The sequence below is a fragment of the Peromyscus eremicus genome, chromosome 15 (assembly GCF_949786415.1).
Source record: "Peromyscus eremicus chromosome 15, PerEre_H2_v1, whole genome shotgun sequence".
Taxonomy (NCBI): Eukaryota; Metazoa; Chordata; class Mammalia; order Rodentia; family Cricetidae; genus Peromyscus; species Peromyscus eremicus.
The window spans coordinates 2,205,988-2,224,576 of NC_081431.1; positions in this window are offsets into that span (position 1 = coordinate 2,205,988).

Here is an 18,589-nt window from a genome sequence, read left to right on the forward strand (position 1 = left end):
GCACCATGTGCATGTGGTGCCCTCGGAAGCCAGAAGAGGGTGTTGGATCCCCTGAAATCAGAGTAACGAATGGTTGTGATCCATCATGTGTGTGCTGGGAATCAAACCCAGATTCTCTGCAAGAGCAACACGTACTCTTCAGCCCCTTGAAACCTTTCTTAATTTAAATTTTTTTATTTGTTTTAAATTTTATTTTTTATTGTAGGTGTATGAGTATTTTTCCTGTTGTATGTATGTGTATCATATGCATGTCTGGTGCCTGCAGAGGTCAGAAGAAGTACTTGGATCCCCTGAACTGGAGTTACAGATAGTTTTAAGACACTATGGATGCTAGGAATCGAACTCAGATCCTCTGCAAGAGTAACACATGCTCTCAACCACTGAGCCATCTCTTCAGCCCCTTGTTTTACTTTGTTGTTGTGTTTATATGTTTGTTTGGGATACAGTCTTACAATGTCTGTCACCTAGATGGCCCATCCTCCCACCTTAGCCTCCTGAGCCCTGACAGATGGGCTCGACACACCTGACAGAAGAAATTTCTTTCTTAATGAGGCTTTTCCCCAGAATCCAGAAGGAAGGGCTCAAAAAGTAGATCCCAGAACAAAACCATCCACATTCCATTGCTTGCTGTATTTATTAGCATGCCATTAAAATTCCACCATCTTTATCAGCACACTTTCTCATGCCAGGACACTCTTGTCCAGAAAGATCAATGTTGCAAGCCCATTTTTAAATGTTGCAAGCCCATTTGTAAATGCTTAACTTTTCAGTGACACTGACTGTCACTCCCAAAGATGCTGGAACCCTCAGTGTAGGTGTGGGATCCCCCCTATGACTTGTTGGTCAGGGAAACTCCAGACGCTCCCCAAACAACACAGGCTGTTCCCGTTGCTTATGCTGCCCACCAGAACTACATGGGAAGACTCTACGCTGAAAATAAGACACTTTTGTGCGCAGGACACAGAAAAATCAAGCTGCAACTGATCTGGAGGCTTCTTCCCTGCTGGCTAGCTCTCATAGTGCCAGGAAGTGCAATGCACACAGCTGTGGGGAACAGGGGGATCATCAATGGTCCCTCCAGCTACGAACCCTGGAGGTTACAACACCAACGTGCCAGGCAATGTGTGCTCACTGGTGCAATAGAGACTTGACTATTGTGAAGGGAACCAACCACTTTCTGGTTGGATTTAAGGTAAATATAAATATCTATATTTATATAAGGCCTGGTCCACAGGAGGGAATTCATGCCTGGTGCTGTAATGCTGGTCAAAAGCCTATGACTGGGAAGATCATAGGCCCTATTGAGGAATCTACTACTATTGTGATCAATCCACATGAGTCTATTAAATGGATAACAGAATTTATTAAGATATAAACTGAGGAAATACACTCACAAATACAGAATGGAGTGGACAGCTGAAGTCGTCCTCTGATCTGACCGGGAGCGAATCCACCTCGCAGGCAGGAGCAGGGAAAAGGGGCATGTGACCCTTCTCCAACTCCTTATAAGAGGTCTCGTACAATGGCAGGAAGCACCACCTCCTTTGGGCCATACAGTCCAAGGTCATGGGCTGAGCAAATACCACTATATACTACTGTTGTTTTGTTAAATGGACACATAGCCAGACCTCCTTCTGAATACTTATATTTATACCCATAGATCAGTGCTGATCTCAGCCTTAGTAAAAGAAGCTTCTCTGGAGTGGGTAATGTGTAAGGCAAAGACTCATAACTTGTCAGTGATAGAAATAAGTGACTGCCAAAGGCTCAGCCTTAAAAGGGACACCACCAAGGCTCAGAAAAGACAGTGGAAAACATAGCAGAGAGAATGTAAAAGCCAGAGGACAGGAGAGGGGGCTCTGAAATGTCACTTTCTGGGCATGGCATAGCCACTGCCCTTATTAAGAGCTGTCTGCACAGGGCCCGCCCAGGACTGGGCCTATCAACATTCAGGCATGGGTTGGGGATGGGGTCATGGGGGAACCGTCGGCTGCTGTGGAAGAGGAGTCATCGTCTTCAGTGGTGTAGCTTACTACTGAGTACACCATGCTCGTGCTCATGTGGGCAGCCTTAATCAAACTCAGCAGCTCACAAGACAAAAATGAACAAGAGGACATGCGTGTGGGAGGAAGGCTTGTTCGGAAGGGGAGGGACTGGCAGGGAGCTGGAGAAGGATAAGAGAGGGTTAGGGTGTGATCAAATGCACCACATACATGCATGAAATTGTCAAAGAATAAAGTTAATTAACCAAAACCTTGACTGCCCTGTGCTTACCAATCCCAACCTACTGTGTGGTGATCTGACCCAATCCTCACAGAGCCTCGACACCAAACCTTGCAGTAAACTCTCTTGGGCATGCTCTCCTTGCCTGTCCAGGCAATACACCAGGTATGCCTGATCAACAGTCACTTCTGTGTCTTCTTAGGGAGCAGGCAGTCCATAGGCCCATACCAGGAGGCATGGTGGTTTTCTTCTTCTTCTTCTTCTTCTTCTTCTTCTTCTTCTTCTTCTTCTTCTTCTTCTTCTTCTTCTTCTTCTTCTTCTTCTTCTCCTCCTCCTCCTCCTCCTCCTCCTCCTCCTCCTCCTCCTCCTCCTCTTCTTCTTCTTCTTCTTCTTCTTCTTCTTCTTCTTCTTCTTCTTCCTTTCTCCTCCTCCTCCTTCTTCTTGTGACAGGTTCTCTAGACTATGATGGCCTCAAACCAGTTACATAACTTAAGATGACACTGAACTTCTGATCCTCCTGCCTCCACCATGGCCAGTGTGTGTGGTGCTGGGATCAAACTCATGCCCTTGTGCATGTTAGACAAGCATTCTCCCACCTTAACTATATGCCCCAGCACCTGAGGCGTCCTCATAAGAGTCCTCGCTCAGTTGCTAGTATGCTTCCCAGCCCTTTAACTATCAGCCCCATTTCTAGGGTCTGGCTGTGACAGCTCCATCGGTACCAGCTCACAAAAGCCCTTGCCATTAGTCAGGTTCAGCTCAAAAGGACCTGTCCTTCTTAGTCCTTGTCACCACAGGGACCAGTGTGTGAGGATGTGTGTACCTCATATGGCACATTATCACTCACCTCTTGCCTACACTGGCATAAAAACTCAACCTCACTTTGTGGGTTCCGAAAGTAATTTAGTTCTTACTGAAATTATCAGCGAGCAATGCAGCATCTTCCTAGTATGTCAGAGAAAAGGGAAGGTGAGACTGCCCTCATTCGCTGCCTGTGAGAAACATAGGAAGATGTCTCTGGGCCACAGGGCTCCCTTCTGGTCGCGCCTCTCAGAGTCCAGCCTCCCTCCTTCTCCCTTAGTTATCATTACACCGTGCTGATCATACCTTGAGGTTACCAGCCATATCTTTTAACAGAAATATAGTTTCTTTGCACAAAGGAATTATTGTGTTAACTATTAAGAAAGTAACAGTTTCACCAAAGATAACATTCTTTGAAAAGGAGACCTTTGTGCTCTTGAGTTTGAGAAGGAGCTAAGAAGTTAACAGGCCCTTAGAGGCCCCTTCACACGCTGGCCTTTGAACTATCCTGCTTCCTTCTCATCTGCTCTCAGCTCCCAGGATCAGCTGGCCAGCTGCAAGCCTTCCTGGGTGTGAGTTTTCATCACTGTGATACAACACATGACAGAAACAGCCCCAGAAACTGGGTACAGTAGCACATGTTTGTAATCCTAGCACTTGGGGGAGAGAAGAGGATCAGAAGTCCTAGGTAATCTTCAGCTACACAGGGAGTTCAAGGCCAACCCCAGGCTATGTGAGACCTTGTCTCAAAAAAAAGGGGGGGGGGGAGGAGGAAGGAGGAGCAGAGGGAAGAGAGGGAAGGAGGAGCAGAGGGAGGAAAGGGAAGGCGGAGCAGAGGGAGGAGGAGCAGAGGGAGGAAGAGAAAGGAAATCGAGAAGGAGGCCCTCAGAGTGGGAGGAGCTCTTCTGACTCACAGCTTCAGAGATTCACATCCACAGCACCTGGCCCTCGATGCAGGGCTGTGGGGAAGTGGAGCATCATGGTGCAAGTATTGGAAGGAGAGCTGCCTACCCTCTGTGAAAGCACACACAGAGGAAGAGGCCAGCGACAGGAGGTGCCCCTCAGGACAGGACACCTGTCATTGCAACACTTGGGCAGGTGAGGCTGGAAGATCAAGAATCCAAGGCCATGCTTGGCTACATGGCAAGTTCAGATCAGCTTGGGCTACATGAGACCCTGTCTCGTGTACCCACAATGACCTACTTCCTCCAACCAGGCCCCACCTACTCAAGATTCCAACACTTCCCAGAAAAGCACCAGCAGCTGAGGAACAGGCTGTCAGCAAGAGCCTATGGGGACATTCATACTCAACTCATAACAAGCCTGGGCTGATTTCATAATAACCACAGACACAGAGAGACAGCCAGAGCAGGACACAGTGCTTAGGATCCTAACATGTTCGACACACACCAGCTGTCAGCACATGCTGGGGACTAGGCCAGGTCTCAGACTGCCTTTGGGAAACGGGCTCATCACGGGCCTACACATGGGTAGAAGGGGAGCCCTGAGGAGGAGACTCGCAGCTCCCCACTTGCTTCTCACAAGCAGCTACTCCTCAGGACAGTGAGGTTTCACCTGACCACCAACTTCTCCCGAGAGCTTTGGGCCACCATTGTCTTAGACCCACCGAAGCACAGCTGCTACACTTTGAATGTGTTCCCCAAGCCCAGCTGTTAAACCTGCCTGAGTTTGGCATGGTGGTGCTCATTCCTGCAGTCCCAGTTCTTAAGAGGTGGGGGGAGCTCTGGGTTGGCCTGTGTAGAACTGTTGGTCCTAAAACAGTAATGTTGAGTGAAACCTATAAGGACATGAGAACATCAGGAAGTCTGTGCCTTTGTGAATGAACTTTGTTTTTAGCTCAGGCTTGGGGTTCATAGCACAACTCCCACATTTCCACATGCCCCAACCCCCAAGCCTTCCCGAGGAAGGTTCTCCCTTGGAGTGCTCCACTTGCTACAACCAGTCATCCTACAGCAGCAGGTCCAGCGGCCAGAACTCACACTTGGACTCACTCTTTTGTGGTATAGTCTGTAGGTCTCAACAAATGTGTGATGTGTGTCCACCAGCATGTGGGGCAGACTCATTCATAAATCCCTGTGCCCCATCCAGGCATCCCTTGCACACACACACACACACACACACACACACACACAATCACTGATCTTTTAACTTTGGAGACATTTTTCAAAGTGCCTTCTGAGCAAGTCACAGAAGTTGGCAAAGGATGAGTCTTGGGAAAGAAATGTATGTATAAATTTTGCTACAATTAGAGCAAATTATAAAAAAAAACTAAAAATTGAATATTACTAAAGTGATATAAGACTATAATTCTCTATAAGAATAAAATGTTTTTTAATGTTGATTTGCTTTTAATAAAAGTTTAAGTGGGTGACAATTACTTTACAGTAACATCACATAGATTATTGATATAAATGTTTAGGTAAAACATAAGGTAAAGTTTACATAAAATTTACAAAAGTCTGACAGCCCTGAAATGATGCTGTTGGTCATGCCCGTTACCTTTAAAATCCTGTAGGTCATGAAAATAACTCTACTTTCTTGTAGTTGCCGAACACTCACTAAGGATTTTCCCCATGGCTATTCAAAGTCTTTTGTTATGTAATTTTAGTTTCTCTTGGAAACATCTACAATCAGATTCATTAAAAACATCCCAAGCTATATTTAAATATAGCTTTCTGGTAAAACTAGATTCTTTTTTATAAATATATTGATTTTTCTTTGATTATCTTTGAAAAAAATTGGTATGGCTGCAGAAAAAATGTTTCTTGGTTCAAAATTATTTTTATTTTGCATTTTCCTTTTAAATCCCTGCACCTGCTGTCAGTCAAAACTCTGCTGAATGAAGTACAATTCCTGACAAAATAACGCTGCCTCAGCCCTCAGGAGCTGAGCAGAGAGGTGCTCATCCTGCGCTCTGTTGATCCAGTGTGGGCAAAAGGATTCGATGCTGACTCCACCCATGAGTCATGCACACCCCACCCACCCACTCTACCACCCAAGACAGGTACAAGAGAAGAACAATCAGACTCTCACTACAGGACAGCGGACAGCAGTGTTTTCATAGAAAAGTCTGGATCAAAAGTAAGGAATGTGAAAGTTGCAAGAATCAAAATGAAGCCATTTGTGCCAACCTAGAAAAAAAAAAAGGTAAATAAATTGGGGAGAGCCATGGGCTTGCACTGATCACAACTAGCAACTTGGTTTAGTCCCAGACTGACACAGGATTGTTATGCAGGGTGAGCAGGCCTGAGAGCTGCTACACTTTGAAGTTCTTGGGGTCCCTGCTGGGGCCATAAGGTGGACTCACAGAAGAAACCTACACCATTGGACTTGGTACAGGATTTGCCTGCACAGGAGCCTCTCAAGGAAACAAAAACCTCCAAGAGTCAGCTCCATCTGCATGGAGTTGATCCATGAGTGGCAGATGTGAGCAAAGGGCTCTAACTAGGAAGAGAGGCAAGGGAGGGTGGTGTTGACAGGACTGGTCTGGTTTGCAGGGCTTCCCATGGTCTTCCTTTCTATCTGGGAAGGGCAATTTCTCCCCAGCACAGGCGAGCTGTCCTCTGCACAGGAGTGGCAACTTGGGTTTAAAGAAAAGCCATAAGGCCAGGAAACCGGAGGCTGAATCCACAGAAACTGTGAGCCAAAATAAACTCGGGGCAGGGGCAAACTCCAAGGTCCCCCCAACACACACCTCTCACTCACCCCCATCCTCCCACCCACCCCTGGTTTCAAAGTACCTTTAACTGAAACAGCCTTGCAGACAGCATATGTCTGGCTGCTTTTGCCCTTTGTGTGTGTGTGGGGGGGGGGGCACCACCACACCTGGCTTAGGCAGTGCTGGGGATGGAACTCAGAACGTCTTGCATGCTAGACAAGCATTCTGCCAACTAAGCCATCCTCAGCCAATATACAAATGAATGCTTTAAAAATCGAGCACCAGGGGGCTGGAGAGATGGCTCACCAGTTAAGAGCACTGACTGCTCTTCCAGAGGTCCTGAGTTCAATTCCCAGAAACCACATGGTGACTCACAACCACCTGTAATGAGATCTGGTGCCCTTTCTGGCCTGCAGGGACACATGCAGGCAGAATACTGTATACATAATAAATAAATAAATCTTAAAAAAATAAATCAAGCACCAGATGTACAGGAGCTGAGCAGGAAAGGCTGTGAAGAGAAGATTTCAGGAAGCAGGAGTCACAGGAGAGGGCTCAGGGGTATGCTGAATGACCTGAAGCTAGAGATTAGAAACTGGAACAAGACCAAAAAACAAAAACAAAAAAACAAAAAAACACAACCACCCACACCATATTACAAAAGACAGAGCAAACAATAGTATTCCTGAGTCTCTGGTGGGTGACTACCTGGTGGGTGGCGTATTTCAAGGCTCTCTCACTGTCCTTGGATATAGACTTGCAGGGAGCAGGTTCAAGAGTGAACCCCTAAATCACCACCATGCCTAAAGCGCAAGGCATTAACTACCAAGACTATCACCAGCCTCCTGATGGCAGACAGGGGCAGCAGCACCACCCAGTGGCTCCACACAACATTGATCCTTCTGACAAGGTTCTACTCCAAAACTTACCACCATTCAAGCCAAAGCTCATGAAGGAGTCATGGTCTGTGGACCACGACCAGACCAGAAGAGGGGAGTCAGCTCCAACACCTTGACTTTCCTGCCCCAGCCACCCAGGAGATTGGCCTGGAGCTGTGGGAAGGAGCTAGTTCTGTTCAATAGCGACCCTTAGTGGTGCTCTCAGAAAGGCACGCTGGGCCTGACAAAGAATGAAAAAGCAAAAGGCCGGGGGAGAGAATTGACAGATTCTCTGCTGGGAGAGGAGGCTGGCTTCTATCCAAAGCCAACCTTGAGCAAAATGGAACATCAGGCACCTGCAGGCACATCCCAGGCCGCCTGCTCTGCTTCTGACTCTCCAAGGACATGAAATTGTGTTCCTCTGTCAGTATTCGCCACCCCCATCTCCTCTGCTCAAACCACTCTCCATCCCTGTTGCCCACCCGAGTTATCTGAATATCTTTCTATCAAGATTCCCCGGGATTTACCTCAGTTGACTCTTGCAAACTCTTCTTTAGGAGACACTGGGAAGCATTTCAAATCTCTTTCTCCCATACACAATCATATGGCACACATCCTTTAAAGATCTTTGCTAGGGGGCAAGGGAGTAGCTCAGATGCTAAGGCACATGCCTGGCACATACAAAGCCCTGGGTTCCATCCCCACACCACATAAAACCTGCTGTGATGTACACACCTATACCCCAGCTCTCGGGAGGAGGGGCATCATAAACTCCTTGGCGATAGAGTGAGTTTGAGGCTGGCCTGGGCCACATGAGATCCTGTCTAAGAGAAAACAAGAACTTGGTTAATTGAGTTGTGTTAGATGAATTTTAAAAAGTATGTTTTAACTTTTGCTATCATCCTATGAAATGAGAGGCCACATGTTTATGAATCTTCCAGGTGATTGGTTCTTACAACATTATATCAAGCCTGTGTCACCACACTTGGCTCTGTTCCCTAGTGTGACCTTGAACACACAGAGACCCTGCCTGCCACGTGATCGGATTAAGGGCATGTGCTACCACTGCCTGACTTCTATGTTTACCTAAAAAGGGCTGGCCTTTTTCCCCTTGATCTCCAGGCATGCTTTATTATCAACATACAAATAAAATATCACCACATTTCAGCACAAATAAAATATCATCACAGTACCCTTAGAACGCTAAAGCTCATGTTCACCTTAACTGTGTGAATTAAGATGCGTTTGTGTTGGACTCACCAGTGGTTAATAATTACCATGAGTGATGCTACGGCACATGGCAGCTGCCCAATAATAAAGAAATCATTAAACATCCCTAAAGGTGAAAATTATGAAGACATGGAATATATTTATAACTTAGTGCCAAGTTTAAACAACAAAAGCAATGATGGGTCTCAAGACATGAAAACAAAAAACAGGTGACTACGAACTGAAATTAAAATACAGTGACAAAGGCATGGGACTTTCTGTGTTGGGTAGTAGGACTTTTTTCTCAAGACAAGGTTTCTCTGTGTAGCCCTGGCTGTCCTGGAACTTGCTCTATAGACCAGGCTATCCTGGAACTCAGAGATCCACCTGCTTCTGCCTCCGAGTGCTGGGATTAAAGGCTTGTGCCATCACTTCTCTGTTTAAAATCTTTTAAAGCCAAGCATGGTGGTATACACCTGCAATCCCATTGCTTGGCAGGATCAGAAGCTCATGACCAGCTTGGGCTAAATGAGATTGTAAAAAGAAATCTTTTAATGGTGCTACATTATACTTTCATAAAACAGAGAGAGAGAGAGAGAGAGAGAGAGAGAGAGAGAGAGAGAGAGAGAGAAATTCTGAATGTTTCCCAGCCATTTTTCAGTGTGTCTTCCTCCCCCACACAAGCTGACAGTACAGTTACAGTCTATGACCCCTGTGCTTTGGTGGGGTCAGTTCAGGGCAACTCCCCTATGTTGCTACCCATGACAGATCTTGCTGAATAAGGTTTGAAAGGTATGTGTGAAAACGTGGAAAAGGCTCTGGGGAAGGGGACTCCATCTGGAGTGGGGCACCATTTGTGACATAATTAAGATAGTTTTAACTGAGGGTGAGCCTGTTAGATAAATAGTGCTGACACCACTAAACATCATCATACACTAGAACCCACGTCTCCAGCCCCAAAAAATACATAAGCAGCCACCTCGGCTGAGTCCCTGGGACTCTGAGCTGAAGCCACCAGTGAGGGTCACATGAGAAAAACGGCTCATACGAGACGAGCAAGTGGAAGCACTTCATAGCTTTGATTTCTGATTAAAGGATGATTTGCTAACCTGGTAATTTATATAGACATGTCCTTAAGTAAATAATTTCATTAACTCGGTCTTCAATTGCTGCTTGTTGGAGAGCTCACACAGCCCTGGAGAAGAGGGGAGGTATTTTCCAGTGTGCAGAATGAGGGGGAATGCTTAACTCATGAGCAAGTCTGTACTTTTCTGCCAGCCCTTCCCCCACCCCCGGGGTCGGGGGGAGGTGCCGAAGACACTGAGCTGTTCTGAAAACTGAAACAGCCTTGTCCTGTGGTCCCCAGATGGTTACTTTAGTCAGCCTACCTTACACTTTGTTTTTCCATCAGTTAATCTATATTGCATCATACATATGTGTGTGCCCATCTATATATTACAGACACCACCCCAGGCCTGAGGCTGTACCCTGCAGGATACTGAAATTAAAGGCTAAGAATTCACCCTTCTTATCCTCCTTTGCAATGCTGGACCCTAAGGACAGACCCATTGGTGCACTATGGCAAGCCTTCAGGTCTTCAGCACTGAAGAGCAGAGAGAAGTTAGTTAGCTCCGCTGATTCAGAACTAGCATTGTGGTGGGAACAGTAAACCATGTAAATCGGGAGGTAGTTGGAGGGGAGGCAAGCGGAATCTTTAAAAGCAAAATGAGGATTAGATGACACCCCTGAAAAAAAATCCTAGTGCCAAAGGCCAATGACAAGGGTGGCATCTGTCCAAGATTAAACAAACACCAGGGCAGATGCCCTTGCAGTAGCTGTAGTGTGTGTGTGTGTGTGTGTGTGTGTGTGTGTGTGTGTGTGTGTGTGTGAGAGAGAGAGAGAGAGAGAGAGAGAGAGAGAGAGAGAGAGAGAGAGAGTGAGAGTGAGAGAGAGAGAGAGAGAGAGAGAGAGAGAGAGAGAGAGAGAGAGAGAGAGAGAGAGACTGGGTGTGTATATGTGTATATGTGTATGACTCTGTGTGTGTGTGTGTGTGTATGTCTGTGTGTGTGTGTGTGTGTGTGTGTGTGTGAGGTTGCAGTGGACTTTGTGCAAGTTTGTGGCTCTAGCTCTGATGTAGTTTTTGTTTTTTGTTTTTTTTTTTTAAGTAGGGTATTTGGGCTGGCTTCAGACTCCCTATGTAGCAGAGAATGATCTTGAGCCTCATCCTTCTGCCTCCACCTCCAGAGGGCTAGGATTACACGTGTATACCACCATGCCCAATTTATGTGATGTGCCCATTCTGAAGATTCTACCACCTTCTAACAGTGCTCTGAGATATGGGTCTTTGGGGGGATCCAAACTACAGCAAGTGCCACATGTATACTAATATGCTAATAAAATTTATTATAGACTAAGTTACTTGGGCTTGAGAATGCATTGCTGAGAAACACGGGTCAGTTGGGAGAAACTCCAAGAAAGAACAATTCTGATTAACATTATGGTTTTCCGAGAAAGATGCAAGCAGCGAGCAGAAGTGCCTGGAAAGGGAGCCCCTTGTAGCAATCTGAGCATGTCCAGTGTTAATACAATGCAGAGCTTTTCTTTTCCTCAACGGGCTTCCTTTAGCTTCCTGAACCACACCATAAAATCTGATGGTCCCAACACACTTATTGACATCAGACTAATGCAACAGGTCTGTATTCAAGTGTTGTGGACCCTGTGACTGCGCTGTGAGACTGCAAGTTCCAGCAACAACCACCCAGCAGTGGAGATCCCCAGTGATCCGGGAGAGGAGAAGGGACACATAGGGCTCAGGAGTCACTGATTAAACCATCCCTTTCCATCCTCAGAGGCCAGCTGGGGATGAGACGATCTCTTTGTGCGTATGGTTTTCTTAAATCCATTTGACTCTGATTTTCAAGGCCATCAGCACAGTTATACAACCGACTCTTATGTCATTTGCAGGAAAATTGATGAACCAGGGATCACGAAACAAGTGAAACGAGCCAGACTCAAAAATCAAAAACCATGTGTTTCCTCTCCTGTGAGATTTTTTTTCTTTTTTTGAGGCAGGGTCTTACTTCATATCCCAGGCTGGCCTCCAACTTGTGCCAATCATCCCTGCCTCTACCTCCCAGGTGCTTAGAATAGAGTGCGAACCATTCTACTTGGCTTTGGAATCTAGGTTTAGACAGACAGACATGAAAGTAGAAGGGAACTAAGTAGGAGGAAGTGGGTCTGAAAGGAGGGGGGCAAAGAGGGGACTGTTGAAAAGGAAAGATAAGTATCATGTTTTCTCTCACATGTAGAATCTAGACTTAACAATACACGTACTCTATATAAGACATGAGAGCAGAAAGAGGCTACTTCTGAGGAAGAGGGCAACCCCTGGGAAGGAGAGGGGTTGAACCAAGGAGGAGTAATCAAGGGGCTGATGTGAGCAAACTGAAATTATGTACATATCAAAATGATATAATGAAACATCATTCTAACTAACTAAAAAGTTAATAAAATAAGATGAAAATGATTCAATGTATTAATTTCCACCTTAGTTGGAAATTGCTTCCTAGGGTTTTATATATGTCCTTACTCTTATTTTCATTGCTCAGACCAGACAGTAACTCACTTTTAAGTTTTGTTTTCTATTGGTACTTATACCACCATCCCCTACACCACAGCACCCATGCACCCAAATGCCCAAGTATCCATGCACCCATGCACCCAAATGCCCAAGTATCCATGCACCCATACACCCATGTACCCATGTACATCCCATGCATCCAGGCACCCAAGTACCCAAATGCTCAAGCATCCATGCACCCATGTACACAAGCATCTCTGCACATATGCACAAACTTCTGAATTCTCATTGCTCAGTACTCTAACTTAACATTTTCTTCTTTCCTTTTTAATTTTCACCTACTTTCCTTGGTTATTCTGATTATTTTTAGAAGTCTGCTTGAACGTAAATAAAATCATTTTAATCTTATTTAAACAATGGTATGACTGTAGCTATGAGTTCCTCTTGAGGCATGCCTCAGCAATGCCTCACAGGCTTCTGTCTTGGTGTTCCCATTATCACCATGTCCACTGGATTCTTCATTTAAAACTCAATTCTCTCCATATTTCAATACTGAGCTGGGAAAAGTTTTTCATCTATTTTTTTTTAATTCCCAACTTTTGTTGTTAATTTCTAATTTCATTGTACTATGGTCAGATAATCTTGTTCCAAAGGCTTTTTCTTTTTTGAAAATCTCACTAGCTAGTCCAGGCTATTCTCAGGCACACTTTCTTCCTGGCCAGTACTGGAATTACAGGCATGTACCACCACATTCAGCTAAGACATTTTTTCTGTCAACATGGTCAGTCTTGTAATGTCTCGTGCATGTTTGAAAATAGGATATATTCTCTATTCTCGGGGATAGTGTATGTTTGTGTGCACACATGTGGGTGCGCACCTTTCTTTTTTTTTTCATTTTTTATTTATTTATTTATTTATTTATTTATTTATTTATTTATTTATTTATTTTTCTATTATCAGCTTGATACAGTACAAATTCTTATCCTAATAGTGAAATGTTTCACTGAGGCTTGCCCAGTGATGGAGCAAAACCAAAACTTATTATAAGCCACAGTCATCCTAGGGTCCCCCCTGCTATGTAGTCTCCCTGGTTCTGTGGGTTACAGTCTGATTGTTCTTTGCTTTATATCTAGTATCCATTTATGAGTGAGAACATACCATGTTTGTCCTTCTGAGTCTGGGTTACCTCACTCAGGATGATATTTTCTAGTTCCATCCATTTGCTGCAAATTTCACGCTGCCATTGTTTTTCTCTGCTGAGTAGTACTCCATTGTGTATATATACCACATTTTTTTAATCCATTCTTCAGTTGACGGGCTTCTAGGTTGTTTCCAGGTTATGGCTATTACGAATAGGCACACCTTTCTTTTTCAATGTAGATAGATTGGTAGGCGGTGGCAACTTCATGAACTGTTAATTCTCAGAGCAATGTTAAGAGTTCTGGCTTTGCCTCTGGTGGCGGTAGCTCACAACATTAATCCCAGTCCTCAGGAGGCAGAGGCAGGCGGATCTTGATGAGTTTGAGGCCAGCCTGGTCTACAGAGTTCCAGGATAGCCAGTACTACACAAAGAAACACTGTCTCCAAAACAAACAAACAAATAAAAAGAGTTCTGGCCTTGATATTCTAGGCCAGCCCTTGCAACCTGAATTTGAGCACACATAAAAACCTATTAGCCCAAATAGTATGAGTGTGTTAGGGTCCACAGATCACCCCACAAAAGACTATCACTCACATATGCAAAAGCAAGAGCATCTCTCTCTCTCTCTCTCTCTCTATCTATCTCTCTCTCTCTCTCTCTCTCTCTCTCTCTCTCTCTCTCTCTCTCTTTTCCCCTTGGAGCTGAGGACTGAACCCAGGGCCTTGTGCTTGCTAGGCAAGCGCTCTACCACTGAGCTAAATCCCCAACCCCGAGCGTTTATTTCTCAAGAAAAGAATTCCTGCATGCTGGAGTCAGCCACACAACAAAATGGCAATGACTCCCAGACAAGCTCACGGGCTCCTTTTATAGACAACCAGGAGGGGATTGGGTCATCCTAAACATGATTGGTCAAGCAAGCAGCAGCACTAATGTTCCTGATTGGCTGGGGCTCTGAGTGCTAAATCATTCCTGCTTTGCAATTTCTCCCACACCTGCCTAATCAGAAATCAAAACAGAAACTGAAACTTAGGCCTAGTAGAGGCTGGGGCCAGGAGAAGCCCACCATGGTGCTACTGTGGCCTCTCACGTGTAGCCCCCAAAGAGTGTCCAGCCCTAGAAGGGATTTTGATCTCTATACACATTTCTGTACAGTTTTTAATAGAGTCCAAAGAGTCTGCAGCAGTTCAATACAATCTCCTGACTTCCCGTATTCTCTAGTGTCTCCCACCCTAAGGGCACGTCCTACCTTGATCTGGGTTCCAGTGTAAGAATCCAGCCTGTGCACTTCTTACCTGTTTCTTCCCTTTTTCTCTTCAAAGAGAGGAGTAGCAGTCATGAAGAGGACTGTGATAACTTCTCCATGTTAACAAAACTTACCACAGCTACTTGAGTGTCTCATGGCCTGCCTCACATCTGCCTCACATCTGCCTCGCAGACATCAAACCTTGCATTCACAGCAGCCACATCAACCACCAAACCCCTCCATACCAAGGGCTTGCTCAGAAGATTCCAGAGGTGTTCGTGAACTTGCACCAACCCAGTTTCCTGCTTATCTATCCTGAGCCACTCTGGAATTTTCCACTTGTAATAGTTTCTTTTTAATGTGTCCGTTCTCTTTAATTTTTCCCAAAATGTCTCAGTTCAACTTACTGGGATTCTTCTTTTTTTTTTTTTTTTTCAGATTCTGCTAAGTATCTGCCTTCTGCCTTCCAGCAGCCCAGACTGTCACCCCTCCACATTGCTTCATAAAGAAATGAATCCAGAACACACACCCTTAAGGGTCTAGAACGTCACAAAACACACAGAGCCTTCAGACCACAGGAAACACTACCCAACACCAACATTGAGGTGTCCAAAGGAAAGAGAGACTGCCAAACAGATAGCTAGATGGCATAGGGAACATCCCTCCTGGATCTTACCACAGAAATGGCAAGGTTTGGATCTGGTCCAAAGCCCATCCCTGTGTAGTCCTAGAAACTATTTAAAAAAAAAAAAAACGGTTTTGAAACAGGCTGCCTTGAACTCAATAAGTAGCTGAGGATGACTTTGAACTCCTGGTTCTCCTGCCTCCACTTCCTGATGTTGGGGTTTCAGGAAAGCACTACCAGGTCTGGCTTTTAGTTCTGGGGATAGAATACGGGCTTCACACATCTAGGTAAGCACTCTACCTCCTGAGCTACATCACCAACCCCTGGAAATGGATATTAGCTTAAAACTGCTAGGGAGCACAGACCAATCAGGTAGTGAGAGAGTGGGTGGCTGGGTGGAGTTCCTCACCAACCCGGGGAGGCCCCAAGGGTGAAGGGGCCCTCTCAAATTGTTAAGAGCAAGGAGAGGAACTGAGGTTTGCAAGCACTGTGGCTTGTGTATTTCCTGTTTCATCAAGCTGCTGTACAAAAAAGAATGTCAGTACAAGAGGAAAATGGTGAGGGGGCTGAGAACATCTGATTGACGGCTTCCCTGACCATCTGAGACCAGAGAGACCCGGGAAGGGCTGAAGGTTCTCCTGAGACCCTTGAGACAGAACCTGGGACCAGAGGTAACGGTGGAGGAATATGCTTTGGGATCTAGGTTTGGATCTGTTGACTTTGGGGTGGAGCGGAAGGTTCTCTGCCATGCCAGCCTCCTACATAGCAGCAGGTGGTAGAATTTGAGTGCTGGGGTTTATGTGACCAAGAAGGCATCCTGTGTTGGATTCCTTGGGTAACCACTAGGATACGGCTACCAATTCTGCTCCACCTGTTAGCTTACACTAGATGTGAGTCGCATGACTTGGTGTTGGGGTGCTCAGCATCCATGCCATGAATTAAATGACCTTTTCCAGATCCCTTTAAAGCAGGGATCCCTGTAACAGGCCCTTCTCCCTCAACTCTCACTGAGAACTCTGGACTAGGAAGGCCAGATCCATGCAGGATACCACCCATCATTTCTTCTGCATACACAGCCAGGAGGTAGGAGCAAAGTTCTGGAAAGGCACCAACAAGTCTGTAGGTGAGGGACAGTGCCCTGCTGTCTTCCTGTGTGGGCAGGAGAGCCTCCCCTAGCCAGTATTAAGTCTTCCTCCAAAGCTCTAACTGGACCCTCTCCTGTTGCCAAAGAATACCTCAGAGACTCCAGAAAGCCTTGGGCAGTGGCCCTGTGACCTTTCTCTGAACTACAGACCCAGTTCCTTTTTCTGCAGTCCATCCCTGTCCATCAGGCCTTCCACAAGGAAGAGACATCAGCACAGGCTTGCCTCAACCCCACAAGACCTTTCCTCTTCCCATCTGGAAGGCAGGAGGATCCTCAACCCAGGTAGCTACTTCCAGTACAAAGCCTATATGTAACTAGGGCCCAACATGGAGGAACCTAACCCTTCACACTCATAACACAGTACCCATTATTCATCCACCTGTTTTTCGCCTTCCTGTCTGACCTAATTGAGTTGATGATTATGTCCAGACCAGAGAGAAGTGCTTTGTCCTTGTAACCAAAACTCAGAGGCCACAGGAACCAGAGTAGTAAAATTATTCCAAGATGGAGCTACAAGCCCTGTTCAGAACTGAGAGAAGGAATTAGGGGAATCAGAGGGTGAAATTGAGCATTCTTGGTCTTAGAGTCTGGCTTTGCCTGGGGCATCTGATTCATATCACCAAGTCTTCAGTATCTAGCATAGCAAGGATAAGTATGATATTTTATATCTATTATTAAAAATAATATTTTATTGTTTTATATTAATATTTTTAAAGCTGTAATTTATCATATGCCATGTGCTAGGTGTATGGTGTGGATATTGTTATTTAATACTCATCTCCCTTCAAGGGAAGTTTTAGCCCCATTTCAAAAATGAGAACCCTGAGGCTTTAGCAACACTTAACACCTTCTCCTCTGTTTGGTAGGCAGTGACAGCCTGGGAGTGAGTCACAGTCTGTCCCCAAAGCAAGAGTTCCCCTCCTCCAGTGAAGACCGAATAGTAAGGTGCTATGGCTTTGAGGTGCACATGTATGTGGAATCCCAAGTCCCCTCCATCCATTCATTTATCACAGAACATGCATTGAGGTGCATGTGTGTGATCCCAAGTCCCCTCCATCCATCACAGAACATGTGTAGGCCTTTTCCTCCGTTTCTACATAATTTAATAAACAGAGTGACATGTGGGAAGTCTAGGAAACCCCATAGAGTGAGAGTGAGGGCAAAAGCCTGAAGGAAGACGTTCAGAGGTGATGGAAGAGGACGAACACTACCTCACAGTCCTTGGGGTAAGCTCTGCCCAAGGCAGAGGGTGTCCCTCTGCCCTCAAGAGCCAGATAACCAAAACCATACGGAACTTGGCCACATAAGAGCCATTCAGAAAGTGAGACTGTCCACCCACTGGTTTGTGAATAAGTATAGTGACCAGAGACAGAGCAGGAGCCCTGCACAGAATTCTGTCTTGTGCCAGGATAGGGATCAAAATTCCAACAAAGACGCACAGGGCTTCTGCCTGCAGAGTCTGTGCCGCCTATAAACAAGCCTTGGGGGTCAGAGCTGGCCAGTGCCTGCTAGTCAGTGAGGCTGGGACACTTCCTCTGACCACCCAGGAACTGAATTCCTGGGCAGTAGGATGAGTGGGTAATAGAGAAGAGACAGCAGCTGTGAGGAGGACCTTCCTCATCACCCCAGTCTGACTCCAGAGGGCAGAGGAGGCAGGGCACAATTTCTGGTGCTAGGATGTAGCCCATCTGAGTCCAGCCCTGACTTCACCAAGCTGCCAGAGACCAAAATGAGACTAGCCAAACCCACAACAGGTAGGTGAAGATAAGAATTTGGGTATATATGGATGGTAGGTAAGGCCACCTAGTGGGACACCAAGCCTGTCCTGAAGACAGTCCCCAAAGTTCCTTGGGGACTTTGCATTACGGGTTTCTTAGGGCTTTCTTTGTAAGACTCCTGTTGCAAGTACTCTGCATGCTTGCTAGTTTAGATGGCAGCTTTGGAAACAGACTGAGCCTGGCAGGGAGGCTGTCCTAAAAAGGTAGAGCCCTCCTCTCTGAGTCACTGAGCCAGGTTCTCTGAAATGGACCAACACTAAGTGTTTTGAAGGTCCTCAGCCAATAGAC